This window comes from Chiloscyllium plagiosum, unplaced genomic scaffold (genome assembly GCF_037043375.1).
Source record: "Chiloscyllium plagiosum isolate Xiang-an unplaced genomic scaffold, Cpla_swu_hap1 HiC_scaffold_41, whole genome shotgun sequence".
NCBI classification, from domain to species: domain Eukaryota; kingdom Metazoa; phylum Chordata; class Chondrichthyes; order Orectolobiformes; family Hemiscylliidae; genus Chiloscyllium; species Chiloscyllium plagiosum.
The window spans coordinates 9,727,151-9,740,534 of NW_028270179.1; the positions used below are offsets into that span (position 1 = coordinate 9,727,151).

Sequence of the window (13,384 nt, forward strand, 5' to 3'; positions counted from 1 at the left end):
GAACCACGGCTCCCTCGTTCGACCAAAACCTCCTTGCCTGACAGTTGCATTCTTATCAAGGGTACGGCATAGCTGTACTTGAATAAGATCGCCAGTTCACGTTTGCGCATCATCTGCAGTTTCCTTCCCCATCTGATGCATCCTAAATCTTGCCAAATCGCATCAGAATTGCCTTTCCCCAGCTAGAACTCATGACCTGTGGTTAAAAAATCCTTTGGCTTTTCATCGCTAAAGTAAACATAACAAACCTGTGGTCAGTATTACCAAAGTCATCGTCGACATCCAAAACAAAAACCTGGCCAGGTTAATTACCCAGTACCAAATCCAATGTGGCCTCTCCCATTTTTGGTCTGTCTGCATACTCTGTCAGGAAGCTGATACTGCACACGTGACAAAACTGTCCGTCTAAAGTACTGGAACTAAAGCATTTCCAGTCAATATTGGGAAGTTTAAAGCCCCCATAACAACTACCCAGTTGTTCGAGCTCCTATCCAGAACCACCTTTGCTCTCCTTTCCTCTACTTCCCTGGAACCATTTGTAGGCCTGCAAAAACCCCGCAAAAGGGTGACTTCTCCTTTCTTGTTTCTAACCTCAGCCAATACTACCTCAGTAGTCGAGTCTTCAACGTCATTTCCGCCTCCGTAATACCTTCCTTGACTAACGAAGCCCCACCCCTCCCTCTTTTACCACATTCCCTCTTCTTCCTGAAGCAATACACTGCAAAATCTGCAGCAACCATGCCCAGTCGCTGCTGTGTCCATATCTCCGAAATGGCCACAACATCAAAGTCCCAAGTACCAACCCTTGCCTCAAATTCATCCATTTTCTTCCGGATGCTCCTGCCATAAAAGTGGAAACTCTTCAAATTACATTTCTGCTGACCTGTGCACTCTTGCGACTATGAAAACGTATTTATGACCTCACTACACTCAAACTCCTGGACATGGAGATTCAGTTTATGTTCCCATCTTCTGGCTCAATTAGTTTAAAAGATCCAGAAGAGCTACGTCGTTCCCCCCACCTCTCAGGATATTGGTACCTTTTTATGGTTGATTTTTAGATCATCCTGTTTTTGAAGGTCTCAACTATCCCAGAATGAGAAGCAATTATCCCTTTCCTCCTGCACCATCTCTGTTGTCATATGTTCAACTGGTCTCTCTTCCTATTCCACGCATCGTTAGCACATGGCACAGGTTACAAAACAGAGGTAACAACTCTGTTTGTTCTAGCTCTCAGCTTCTAGCCGAGCTCTTTGAATATTTGTCTTAAATCTCCATCCCTTTTCCTACCTACATCGTTGGTGCCTATGTGGACGACGTCTTGCGTCTGCTCTCCCTTCCCCGAAAGGATCCCAAAAACACGATCAGAGACATCGCGAACCCTGTCACCTGGGAGGAAACACACCGACTGTCGTTCCCAACGAACCTCGTATCCGTCCCCCAACTATAGAATCACCATTGACTTACGCTCTGCTCCTCAAACCTTTCACTTCTGAGCAACAGGAAGAGACTCTATGCCAGATATCTGGACAACATGGCTTATATCTGGTAAGGCATCACCCCAAACAGTATCCAAAACTGTATACTTATTAGTGAGAGCAACAGCCACATGGGATCTCTGCATTGTCTGCGTGTTACCTTTCTGTCCCCTGAATATACACCAGCTACCTTTTATTGTACCTGAATTGTGACTACCTTTCTTTAACTTCTCACAATTGCTCCCTCAGCTTCTCGAATGATCCAAAGTAGCTCCAGCCCAGCTCCATTTCCCTAACGCTGATTTTGAAGAGCTGGAATTGTGTTCACTTCCCCCAGATGAAGTCAGTTTGGATACGTGCACTGAACCTTCTCTCCCACATTGTGCAGGAGGAACATTCAAATGTCTTAACCTTTATTCCACTTCTTCTAAGTTCGCGGATAGATTATTGACAAGTTAAAAAAAAGTGAATGCAAGCATAATTTAATCAAAATGTTGTAGCGCTGTGTAGCCATAGGTTCTGGACGTAATAGAATTTTACAGCATGGAGATGGGGCCTTTTTTTCAAACTGTGCCATGCTGGCAATAATGTCCATTCACAGTAACCCCATTTCTCTTCACATGGCTAATATGTTCTAAACCGCTCCTACCGACGTATTTAACTAAATGTCTTTTAAAACCTGTTAATGTAACTACCTCAAAGACTTCCACGTGCTGCTCAGGTCATATGCGTCTCAGCACCAGTATAAAAAGTTGCTGCAAACATTTTCTTTCATTCTAACTCTCCTTCCCTTAAATTGATCTTGTCTTGTTCTCGATTCCCCAATCCTGGGAAACAGAGTGAGTGCATTCATCTATCCATGCATCTTATAGAATCATGGAGGCATTGAGATGGACAGCACAGAAACAGACCCTTCGACCAACTCGTCATGCCGAACAGATACCCCTAACCTAATGCAGTCCCATTTGCCAGCACTTGACCCATATCCCTCTAAAGCCCTCCTAATCATATACCCATCCAAATGCCTTTGGAATGCTTCAATTGCAACAGCGTTCACCACTTCTTCTGGCAGCTCATTCCTTCATGATCTTATATATGTGCATGAGATCCCACCTCAGCATCCTACAGTGCAAAGAAAAATATTTCATTCCTTGTCCAACCTCTCATTCTAAATCCGACCCTTATGTTTGGCAAAATCCTTGTAAATTTCTTTTGTACTCGTTCCAGTTGAATAACATCCTTCATATAACAACAAGTTTCCAATTGCTGCCTTACCAAACTCGAGCACAAATGCAACACAACTTTCCAGCTTCGAAAATCATTGCGCTGACTGATGAGGACCATTGTGCCAAACGTGTTGTTCATCTCCCAGTCTATCTGTAATTCCACATTGAGAGAACAATGCATCTGATCTCCGTGGCCCTACTATACCACGACACTCCTTAAGGCCCTACTATTCTGAACATCATTTGACTTTCCAAAATGCAAGAACTCAGCCCAAGTCTGAATTTTGTTACGGTACCGCTGCAATTTCTGATAACATTCCTCGCTCTACAAGGTGCAGCCTATTTTGATGTCATCTGCAAACTTCCTCAACTTGCCTTGAACATTTTCGGCCAGATCGTTGATATAGATAACAAACAGCAATGGGCCTACCCCAACCCCTCAGACACTCTGCCAGCCACAGGTATCCAAACCAACAGTCATTCTTCCATTAATACACTTTGCTTCCTACCATCAAGTCAGTTGTATATCCAATTTGCCTACTCTGCCTAGATTCAAGAGCTCCAACCATCTAGAGCAGTGAGCTATAAGGAACTTTGTCGAAGACATCACTGAAATTCAAAAAGATGACTCGACTGAGCTGCCCTCATCAACATTTCTTATCACTTCATCAAAGAACGTTAACAAATTTGTGAGCCATGACCTCTCACAAATGCATGTATATTATTGCTCAGATTCTTTTCTAGTAGCTTGTCTGCCACCAATGTTAGGCTTACTCAGGATAGTGTTTTTGCTTTTTTTTTTAGTAAGGGCACAACAGTCTTCTGGGAACTCATCCGTGACGTATGATGTTGCAAAAATATTAGCCAGTTATCCCAGGTGTTTTTTTTAACTCTTTCCGTTATTTTTATTCATGGCTAGAATAAACCTTTTCTGTAACGGCTCCAAAGTACATACTCACACCGAAAGGCAGACCCTCTCTCATAAACACGCTGTCTTTCATACACAGACACATGCATCCCCATACTTATACCTACGCACACACTCTCTCACAGGCCTATATCGTCCCACCTATCGCATTTCTAAACCCCCTCCCCCAAGTCCTTCCTCCCTAACTTTTATCTTAGCCTGCTGGACACACTTTCCTCATTCCTGAAGAAGGGCGTATGCCCGAAACGTCGATTCTCCTGTTCCTTGGATGCTGCCTGACCTGCTGCGCTTTTCCAGCAACACATTTTCAGCTATACCCTATCGAATCCAACCACACTCTTAACCATGTTTTCACGGACACAAACACACACGCCCTCTCGAGCACTCACACACACACATGCTCACTCAGATGTATTCCCTGTCTCTTTATCTCTCTCTCTCTACTTCCTGCATGAGCACACACAAAAGTCCTTGCGTGATTTTTTATTTGCAGAATTTTGATATAATGTTTCATTATTGTCAAAAATTGCACAAGCTGCTGGCAGTCAATGCGGGCAGTCAATATATGTAATATTTTGTAAATTCCAATTTGGAAATAGAGCCAGTCCGACTGAAGTTTGGGATGCGGACTGAATCTGACCTCGCACCTTTAATGCATTGTCTGAGCGGAGATGCCAGCTTTTGTTCTAAAACCTTAAGTTATCTCGAGGAGGTGACTTATAGGAAGTTCTGGGTTTACACACTAATGAACCTGCAACCCACTCTAACAGATAAAAGACTTAACAACAATCCAGCTTTGCTCAACATATAATTTCAGTTGAATGACGCTGTAATGTTTCGCCGTAAATTCTGTGTCTTATAACTTTATAAACCACAACGAACTTACAAAGAAGCAGTGCGCGAAAAGCTAGGGCTTCCAAATAACCTGTTGGACTATCATCTGTTTATTAACTTAGCCCACGGCCATCCAAAACCAGCTCGTCCGCATCATGCCTTTCAATGAAGGCAAGCATGCCAAAAGGTGTTTTCATTTCATTCACTGAAACTTTGAAATTAGGTTCTCAATTGAGTTGAACTGAATACTGAGTATGAAGAGTAAACTCTAAGAAGCTAATTATCCCGTTTCCAGGCAGTGCCTTCTCTAATAAAACATAAAATCATGCCTCTTTGCACTTAATAGACATTTGCACATTCTGTAAGTGCGAAGCTTTATTCAGGAACCATCAGAACACTAATGCGCACTGGGAAAAGCACGTTAAATCCGAATCCCACTGAATAGACAGAGACGAATCCATACATTGTGTTTTCTTTTTTCGATTGGGCCTGCCTTCAATGAGCGACCTAAAACCGTTATCAATGAGGAATTTTTAAAAATTTGTGAAATGTTAGAAGTGATAATTTCTCCACTCCCCTTAATGGTAATATGATAACGGGTGTACGAATTCACAAAAGACAATTCTCAAAGAAATACGCAGATCAGCGAGTTCAGACAAAACGTTCATGTACATTTGCCGCTAGATTATTAAATGCAATGTCACACAATATTTCTCAGAGTGAATTAGATGATGACCTGAACCAAAATATAACGTAGGTTTAGACATATTTATAAAGTCTTTGATTCATTTACAGCGATTGAATTCGACAAATTTTCTCCGTGCTGCAAATGAACGAAATTCGTTACACTGCATTTTGAACAACAAGATTTCAAAGGAGATTGGTGTCATTGGCTTGACTAGCATTTGTTATACAAATTGCCCTGCAAGGCAGTTAAGATTCGACCACATGCTGTGGATCTGGTGCCAAAGTGAGGACGGCGGTCTCCGTCCCTATAAAACATTATTGAACTACAATTTTGTTTTTCTACAATTGCCCTTCATTCCAGGTATTCCCCCATTTTCTCATTGAGTTCAAATTTCCCAGACCGAATTGTGCTGCAGAAGAGTTATTGCACGTGAAACGTTAATATCATCCCACAGATGTTATCATATCTGTGTAGTTCTCTTTTCTCAAGTTTTGTAAGATTCTTTGTTTGGTTGTGTTCTAAAAGATATTATTAATGTCGGCTTCACACTCGTGCTAATCGAGTTCCACGTTTTTGAAATTCGGGTCATGATGACGGTGATTAGGCACTACCTATATAGTTCAGAAGCATGTACTAATATCAGATGCATTAACAAAGATGTTACTGAGGATAAACAAGAACAAGTAACTTTCTACATGCAGAATGTTTCAAAGAACTTTTTCTCTTTGTTTTGTTACACTTTGCATTGGTTTAATTTCAAAACTTCTTCATCAGCTCATCGGCCAAACCATCAGTAAAAAAGTTAATGCTGATGCATTCGCAATTTTCTTCAGTCAGAATTGCCGAGTGTATTATCCATCTCGGGCTCCTTCAGTGGTCTGCATCATCACAGATAACAGTCTCGATGCAATTCGATGTACTTCACATGATAGCAAGCAACGACTGGAGGCACAGGATGCTGAAAAATCAGTGGGCCTTGATAACATTCCGACAATTGTACTGAAGACGTGTGCTCCAGAACTTGCTACTGCTCTAGCCAACCTCTTCTAGTACAGCTGCAACAGTGGCATCTACCTGACAATATGCAAAATTGCTCAGCTATGTCCTGTACACAAAAAGCAGGACAAATCCAACCCAGCCATTTACTGCCCAATCAGTCTACTCTCCGTCATGAAGAAAGTGATGGAAGGGGTCCTTAACAGTGATATTAATAACCACCTGCTCAGCAACAACCTGCTTTGCGACGCCCAGTTTGTGTTTCGCCAGGGTCTCTCAGCTCCAGCTCTCATTGCAGCCTTGTTTTAAACATGGACGAGCCAGCAGAATTACACAGTTCAAATGAGAGTAACAGCCCTGTACATCAATTTCGCATTGAACAGAGTTTGGTATCACGGACCGCTGGCAAAACTGAGGTCAATGAATATTAGGGGCAAACACTTTATTGGTTAGAGTCATACCAAGTACAAAGGAATATGGTTGTGGTTGTGGAGAGTCAGTCATCTCAGTTAAAAGATATCTCTGCTTCAGTCCCTCAGGGTAATATCCTATCTTCAGCTGCATCATCAACAACCTTCCCTCTGTCATAATGTCAGAAGTGGGGTTTTTCAACAAAGAAAGCATAGCGTTTGGCACTATTCGCGACTCCTCATATACTGAAGCAGTCCGTGCTCTGTATCTGCGCCACGTAAGTCACCTCTTGACACCCCAAAGTCGATCTATCATTAAGAGACGCAACTCGGGATGAATTGTATGGAATGCTACCCAGTTGCCTGGATCGGTACAAATCCTAAAACAGTCAAGAAGCATCACACCATCCAGGACAAATAAAGACCCGCTTGATTGGCACCACATCTACGAATATTAAATTTATCCAACTCTGGCTCTCAGTGAAAGCAGCGTTTACTATCTGCAAGATACACTGCAGATATTCAGCCAAGATCCTTCAACAGCACCGTACAAACTCAGTACCACTTCCATCTAGTGGGACAAGGGCAATAGGTACTTGAGAACCACACCACTTCCAAGTTCCCCTTCAAGCCACTCACCACCCTGGCTTGCAAATAAACCGTGGTTCCTTCAGCGTCATTGTGTTTAAATGCTGGAATTCCCGCCTTCCTGTCATTGTGGGTCAACCCACAGCACTTTGAATGCAGCGGTTAAACAGGTAGCCTATTGCCACCTTCTCCAGGGCAAAATGGGATGTGCTATCAATGCTGGCAAGCCAACAACGCTGAAATCCCACAAATAAATTATAAATAATTAGATCATTCATCCAAACCATTCGGAAGAAATGGCACCAACACTACTCTTAGAATTGCAAACTGACGTTAAATGTAGAAATAGAATATATGTTGGTATGTCCATAGAGATTGTGACAAATCTCTCTGCTATGGAGCTCACTGATCGTTCTGTCTTTCTTGTGTAAGAAGTTGAACTCGAGAGAAAGAGACTCTCCCCAATTTCTCGACATTATTAGTTTTATTTTGCACTGTCCTTGCTTTCCTCTCTGAATTAACAAAGTCAAAATTCATATTGCCATTCCAATTGTTGTCCCAGCTGCACTCCTCACCGTCCTCTTCCTTCCACCTCTCTCCTCTCCTCCTGCCACTTCCCTCCCATTTTCTCTCTCTCGTAGAACTGTCTTCCTCCTTTTCATTCACACTCTCCCTCCTGCATTCGCCAGCCCAATAGCTCTTGGGCACTCCAAATTTCTTCACGTTCTCTCGACATTTATGTCTTTGGCCCACTGTCTATCTTCATCCTTCCTCCTTTACCTACGATCATTCTCTTACGATTCTCTCGCCCTCAACATCTCTTCGCTGTTTCTCCCTCTGTCACGCGGTCCTTTGCATTTTTGTCTTCTTCGCTTTGTCTATCCATTTTTTTCCAATTTTGCGCTCTCTTTTTCCCTATTTCCTTGTCACTCACTCTGTCTCCCCAGTCCCTCCATCTCCCTGTCCCTCAGTCACACAGACACATTCTTCACAGCCATGTCAGTTGCTCTGCTGCAGATCATGCTCTGCTATCTCGATTGTGTTTCTTCAGGTGGCCAGATTCCAGTTTGATTCAGGCAACGCATTGTTTTCCACGCTACTCATTCACCCAGGTCACGTTGAAAATTCCTTTCTCTAATTTTACAGCGATTTAAATAATCATCTGTCTTCCTATTTTGCTACCAATGTGTAAAGCCTTGCAATTTTCCGCAAAATGAGGCACCTACAATGCATTTTTCCAATCAGTCACTGCATTTACACCTGTGTGTGTATTTCTGGAGTAATGCATCTCCCTGTATGCGTGGAATTTGTATGAATGGATGCGGTCCTTCATGTCCATCATTGCGTGGTGGCATGTCTGTTCATAATTGTAAACATTTGTGTCTGTCTAAAATTCTTATACGACTATGTCGCCATGCATTGTGTACGTTATAGAAGTTTATAAAATCATGAGTAGTGTGCAAGGGTAACAAGTCATGATCGTTTTCCGAGTTTGGTGGTTCGAATCTGCAGAGCATGTGTTTAAAGTGAGTCTGTAAAAAGACCTGCACAGTAATTATCTCACACACAGGGTGATGGGTGTAAGGGACACGCTCAAACAGCATGTTTTGGAGGCGTGCATAATTGAGTGCATGTCTCGAAAGAGTTGAGAAGGCTGTGGATAAAACGCAGTCTAATGGGAATAAGTTTCATTGAGATGTTTGGTTGGCGCTGATGAGTTCGCCCGAAGTGTCTTTTTCCATTCTGCATGACTCTGTGACTCTGTGTCTGTGTGTTCCTGTCTTTGTGTGTGTGCATGTGCGTCTTTCTGTCGGTGTGTGCGTCGATATGTATGTGATTATATGCATCTTTGTGCTTGTGTTTTGTGAATGTTTATGTATTATTGAACACAATACATGTTCATGTCTGTGTGCATCTCTGTTTCTGCACGTCTGTGCATTGAGTTTGCAGTTGTTTTTGGAATCAATCTTGAGAATAGTAGCAGTGTGGCTGTCTCTCTATGTCTCTATATCTATATCTCTCCCTTGTATTTAATGTCTTAGTGGTTCGTTTCGTTCAGTCGGCTGGATGGTTGGTTTGCGAAGCACTGTGGTTACAAAACCAATTACCACTGAGGTTAGCATGAAGGTCTCTACATCTCCAACTCTCTCGTCACCTGAGGTGCTGTGGCACTAACGTTAAATAGCACTCGTCTTCTCTGTCTGACGAGAGATCAGCTCTCTTTTCCGGTAAAACCATGGAAACTCACATGGACTCTTTTTAAAAAGAAGTTCTTGATTCTCCACGTCAACGCACAAGTACCAGATCATTTTATTTTTAAATATTCTTGTGCAGATTTCCTCATTCACTGTGAATCTCTCAAGTTCGTCTCATCGATCAGCCTGTCCTTTGGGAAGATGGAATAATTCCAAAGAAACACGGATCTATTCCCATTCACAACGATCACTCACACCTCCAGCCCTCGATTCATCGATGGAGAAATGGAAAAACTGAGAAAAATAGATGATAGGCAAAAGTAGATGAACTTTTTCCTTCTTTGCTTTGTTTTGGTGAAATGGCAGGGGCGAGGGAGCATATTGTTGTGTTGCTTGGTGTTTTGTGCATCTTTATTCCACAATAAAGTGACATGCTCTGATGTTGTGCCTGATGCCACGACTTTTATCTCGATCCATTTGCGACAAACGAGCTGTTGACAGAACCCATCAGAGGGGTGTTTTTTTGTTTGTTTCCTAATCGGCATTTGACATATTGAAAGAAGCTAGGACACCAGAAGCAGGAACTCATAAGTCTAGATTTGTTTCATTGAATTTAATTTTATCGTGTCATGAATATAAACTAATGTGCATGAGTCCTTCTCAGCGACACTACTGCTGATCCTTGGTTCATAACTACTCATTATATTCCAATTTTATGCATGAAACAACGAAGTTGTTTTACAAATTTCCGTTGGTCATTCATTTAGGATTCAAAGTGCAACGAAAAACATTCATTATTTTTCTTTTGCCAATTTAATAACTCAGTGTTCATCCATTGCTTGCTTGCAATTTCCTCACTTTTAAACACTTTCTGTGTCATGAAAAAGCCCCCGCCTAATAAGCTAGCCCTGCAGCTAAAACGCTCATACGCGTGCAACACCCTTCTTTAATCTTTTCCGAAGCCGTTCAAGTTGACAAAATCATTCAGATAGCAGGGAGAACAGAACTGAACAAAATTTTCTGAAAAGTGTGTTTCAGCAATGTCCTACTCAGCTATAACCTGACATCTCGAATGTGAACACTGTTGAGGTAGAAATGTTGCCGAGCGAGTGTCACCATCATCCCGTGAAGGAAAACAGAATACAGAATAAATAAGCTTTACTTTCTGGGACAACTCACTCCAGATAAAGGAAGCATTTAATCTTTATTTGCACCATAATTTTTATGCTTTCAAAGCAACCAAACTCTTGCAGCTCACATTACCTACCCATAAATCGGCATCTGTCTCGTGGTCTTCAGTCACACGTATCTCATTTGTTTTTTTGTTAGATTGCCAGCCACCCAGGGATTTTTTAAACGTTTTAAGCACAAAGTCCACTGTTATCCTAAACAAGGCAGTGTTCATCTCACTTGCTCAGTTCAAACACCCATGACGCTCGTAAAGTGCAAAATATGAAGCACCTATCCTTGTTGTAATTTGCCTTGGCTCAACAATTCACACTTACTGCATCCCTGCTTCTTGTTAAGGTTCATTGCACATATGCTCGTATCGAGAAATCCGAGAGATCTATAACAAAGTTCAGATTACTTTTTAGGTAGGCAAAAATAAATTACATATTCTGTTGTTCTGCCAGACATTTCTCCACAACTTCTTTTTAAGGAAAACAGCCACTCGTGTGCTTTCTTCCAAGCATAGATCCAAATTGATGATCCTCAGTTTCTGTAAGTCTGCACAGTCTCTGGTCGATGACAAAGGTAATAACTGCTTTTGCCTTCGCAGTTTTGAATGCATTCTTCCTTTCAACAATAATCTCCCAACACTTTGCCTTGAAGCGGATGTTATTGGGCATTTCATTCCAGGACAGACTTTGGTAGCTTTATTCTCACAAAGCCAGCATAATCAGCTCTCAGGTTCACATGCTTAAAGTCTGCAGGAGAAAGTGTACTTCAGAGAAAGCCGTCTAGAAACACTAAGATACAAAGCAAGTACGATTTATCAAGACTCCGGTGTCTCATCATGTTCTATTGGTCTACCCGTTTTTTTTGTTCCCTTCCTTGCTATTTGGAATTCATCCTGATTGCTGCCAATTATAATTACATGACTTGTAGCAATCAGTAGTGTTTTTCCCTTCTTCGATGATCTATCTATTAATCACTTTTTTCATTGGAAAACCTGTTTTATGAAATAAACCCTCACTTTCATTTAATTCCCCATGTGTCTTTTTTTGAATCTATAGCATTAGCTTATGTTTAAAGGTTTTGTGGGATGTCTTTTCTTTCTGATTATTCTTACAATGATGTCATGCTCTCGCAATCTGTTTGTTTTGAATGAACAGTCTTCATTCGTTGTGATTTGTTTTGTTTTTGTTTACAAATAACATCTTCGAAAGTCGACCTGGTCCTGAATTTAAAGTAGTTTTTCTTTTTTTTCTTTAGATTCGCTTCCGCATTTTCTCATTTACATTTAACTTGGTTATCCAGCTTTATTGTCATTTGTTTTTATTTCCTCAACAGACGTCTTCAGCAATTCATTCTAATTTTGTCTGACATTAATTTTTCGCAGTCTTGATAAATCGTAGTTTCTTTGTATCTTAGTGTTTCTACACGGTTTTCTCTGAAGTACACTTTCTCCTGCAGACATTAAGCATGCTTTACCCCAACCTGTGCCGGGTAGGATTGCTGCTAACTATGTTTTCTGCGATTTGCCCTTCCATCTGATTTGCTGTGCCATCGCTTCGCAATTCCCTGCCTTTGAAACTTCTTTGCAGCTGTCTTTTTATGTTCTCTTTTACTCTATTGCTCATATTGTATGTTATAAATTAAGTTATTGTTTTATTTTCTGAATGAATTGCGCATTAATATCATACAACAAGATTTTGATGACTTTTCCTTAACTGCGTCAAAACCTTGGACCTGTGTTCGTCACCTTGTGTCTGTTAACCCTCCATTTGCTTCATAATTCGGAGCAAGCTTCGTTCTTGAGCTTCTTTAATGTGTCCTGAGAACTCATCTGTCACGTGGGCTCTACTATGTGCCAGAGCCTTAATGTATAAGATGCAGCATTGCAGCGAGCCAGTTTTCCGTGAAGCAATATGAATTCGTTTGCATTGTTTGTTTGGAGGGAATACAATATTGATTGTACTCTTCCTTTAAATAATTATTTTGACTTTCAGAATACAATTATATTCCGAAGGACGTTTGAGCAGAGGAGCAGGATTGAACTGTTTAGCCGGTTGAGACAACAGCGTAAGTAAATTGTATCGTAACTAGTGTGTTCAGATCAACTCAACTGTTTTGTGTTTGCTGACATGTTTGCTTAAGAACAGTATCCCGGACAGCCTTGCAGAACTTGAAAGAAACAGATACTCCACCATCTCCATAGAAAGAAATGTCCAAACTCTAACAACTCTGAGAAAAATGAATTCCATCAAAGTATTCTTAATAAAATGTTGACGTGGAGACAGTCAGCAGATATCAATCAGACTGTCTACCTTTATGTTTCACAACTCAGTAAACATATGTATGTATGTGTTGGGGTGGTTGCTTTCATAGTTCAGGACTTGGTCTGTGTGTGTGGCTTTACTGTATACATTTGTGGTGAATTCTCCATTCAGTGTATTCTCTGTACCATCACGTCTAGGAATGGGAGTTGGTTGTCCTTTTCTTCTTCTCACGTGAATCGGATTCCTGTTAGTGTGGCGTTGATGATCCGCGCACAACAGACTTCACAAATAAAGACAAGAAATTGCGCGCCAAAAGTCGTTAATTTCAAAAACCACTAATCAGGAATGGATCCAGACCATAGAACGGGCTGTCACCATAGGACAGAACAGGACCACATACCGCAAAAAAATGGCACTAAAAGAAAAAATGGCCAAACTAACACATCACAAAGAGGACACCACAACACACACCTGGGTTAAAACCCTCTCCCACAGACATCTCACAGACACGGAAAGAACAATACTGACCAAGGGACTCAACTACAACCACAGGGACGCCAAGACAGCAGACTTCCTAGCAGCACTAGAATGCACACTC

The 13,384-nt window shown here is 41.4% G+C and overlaps 1 pseudogene; it reads left to right on the top strand.

The window, feature by feature from the left end:
• The window catches only part of LOC148138143 (uncharacterized), a 56,777-nt pseudogene extending 50,573 nt beyond the window's left edge, over nucleotides 1-6,204 (top strand).
• The last annotated feature ends 7,180 nt before the right edge of the window (nucleotides 6,205-13,384 follow it).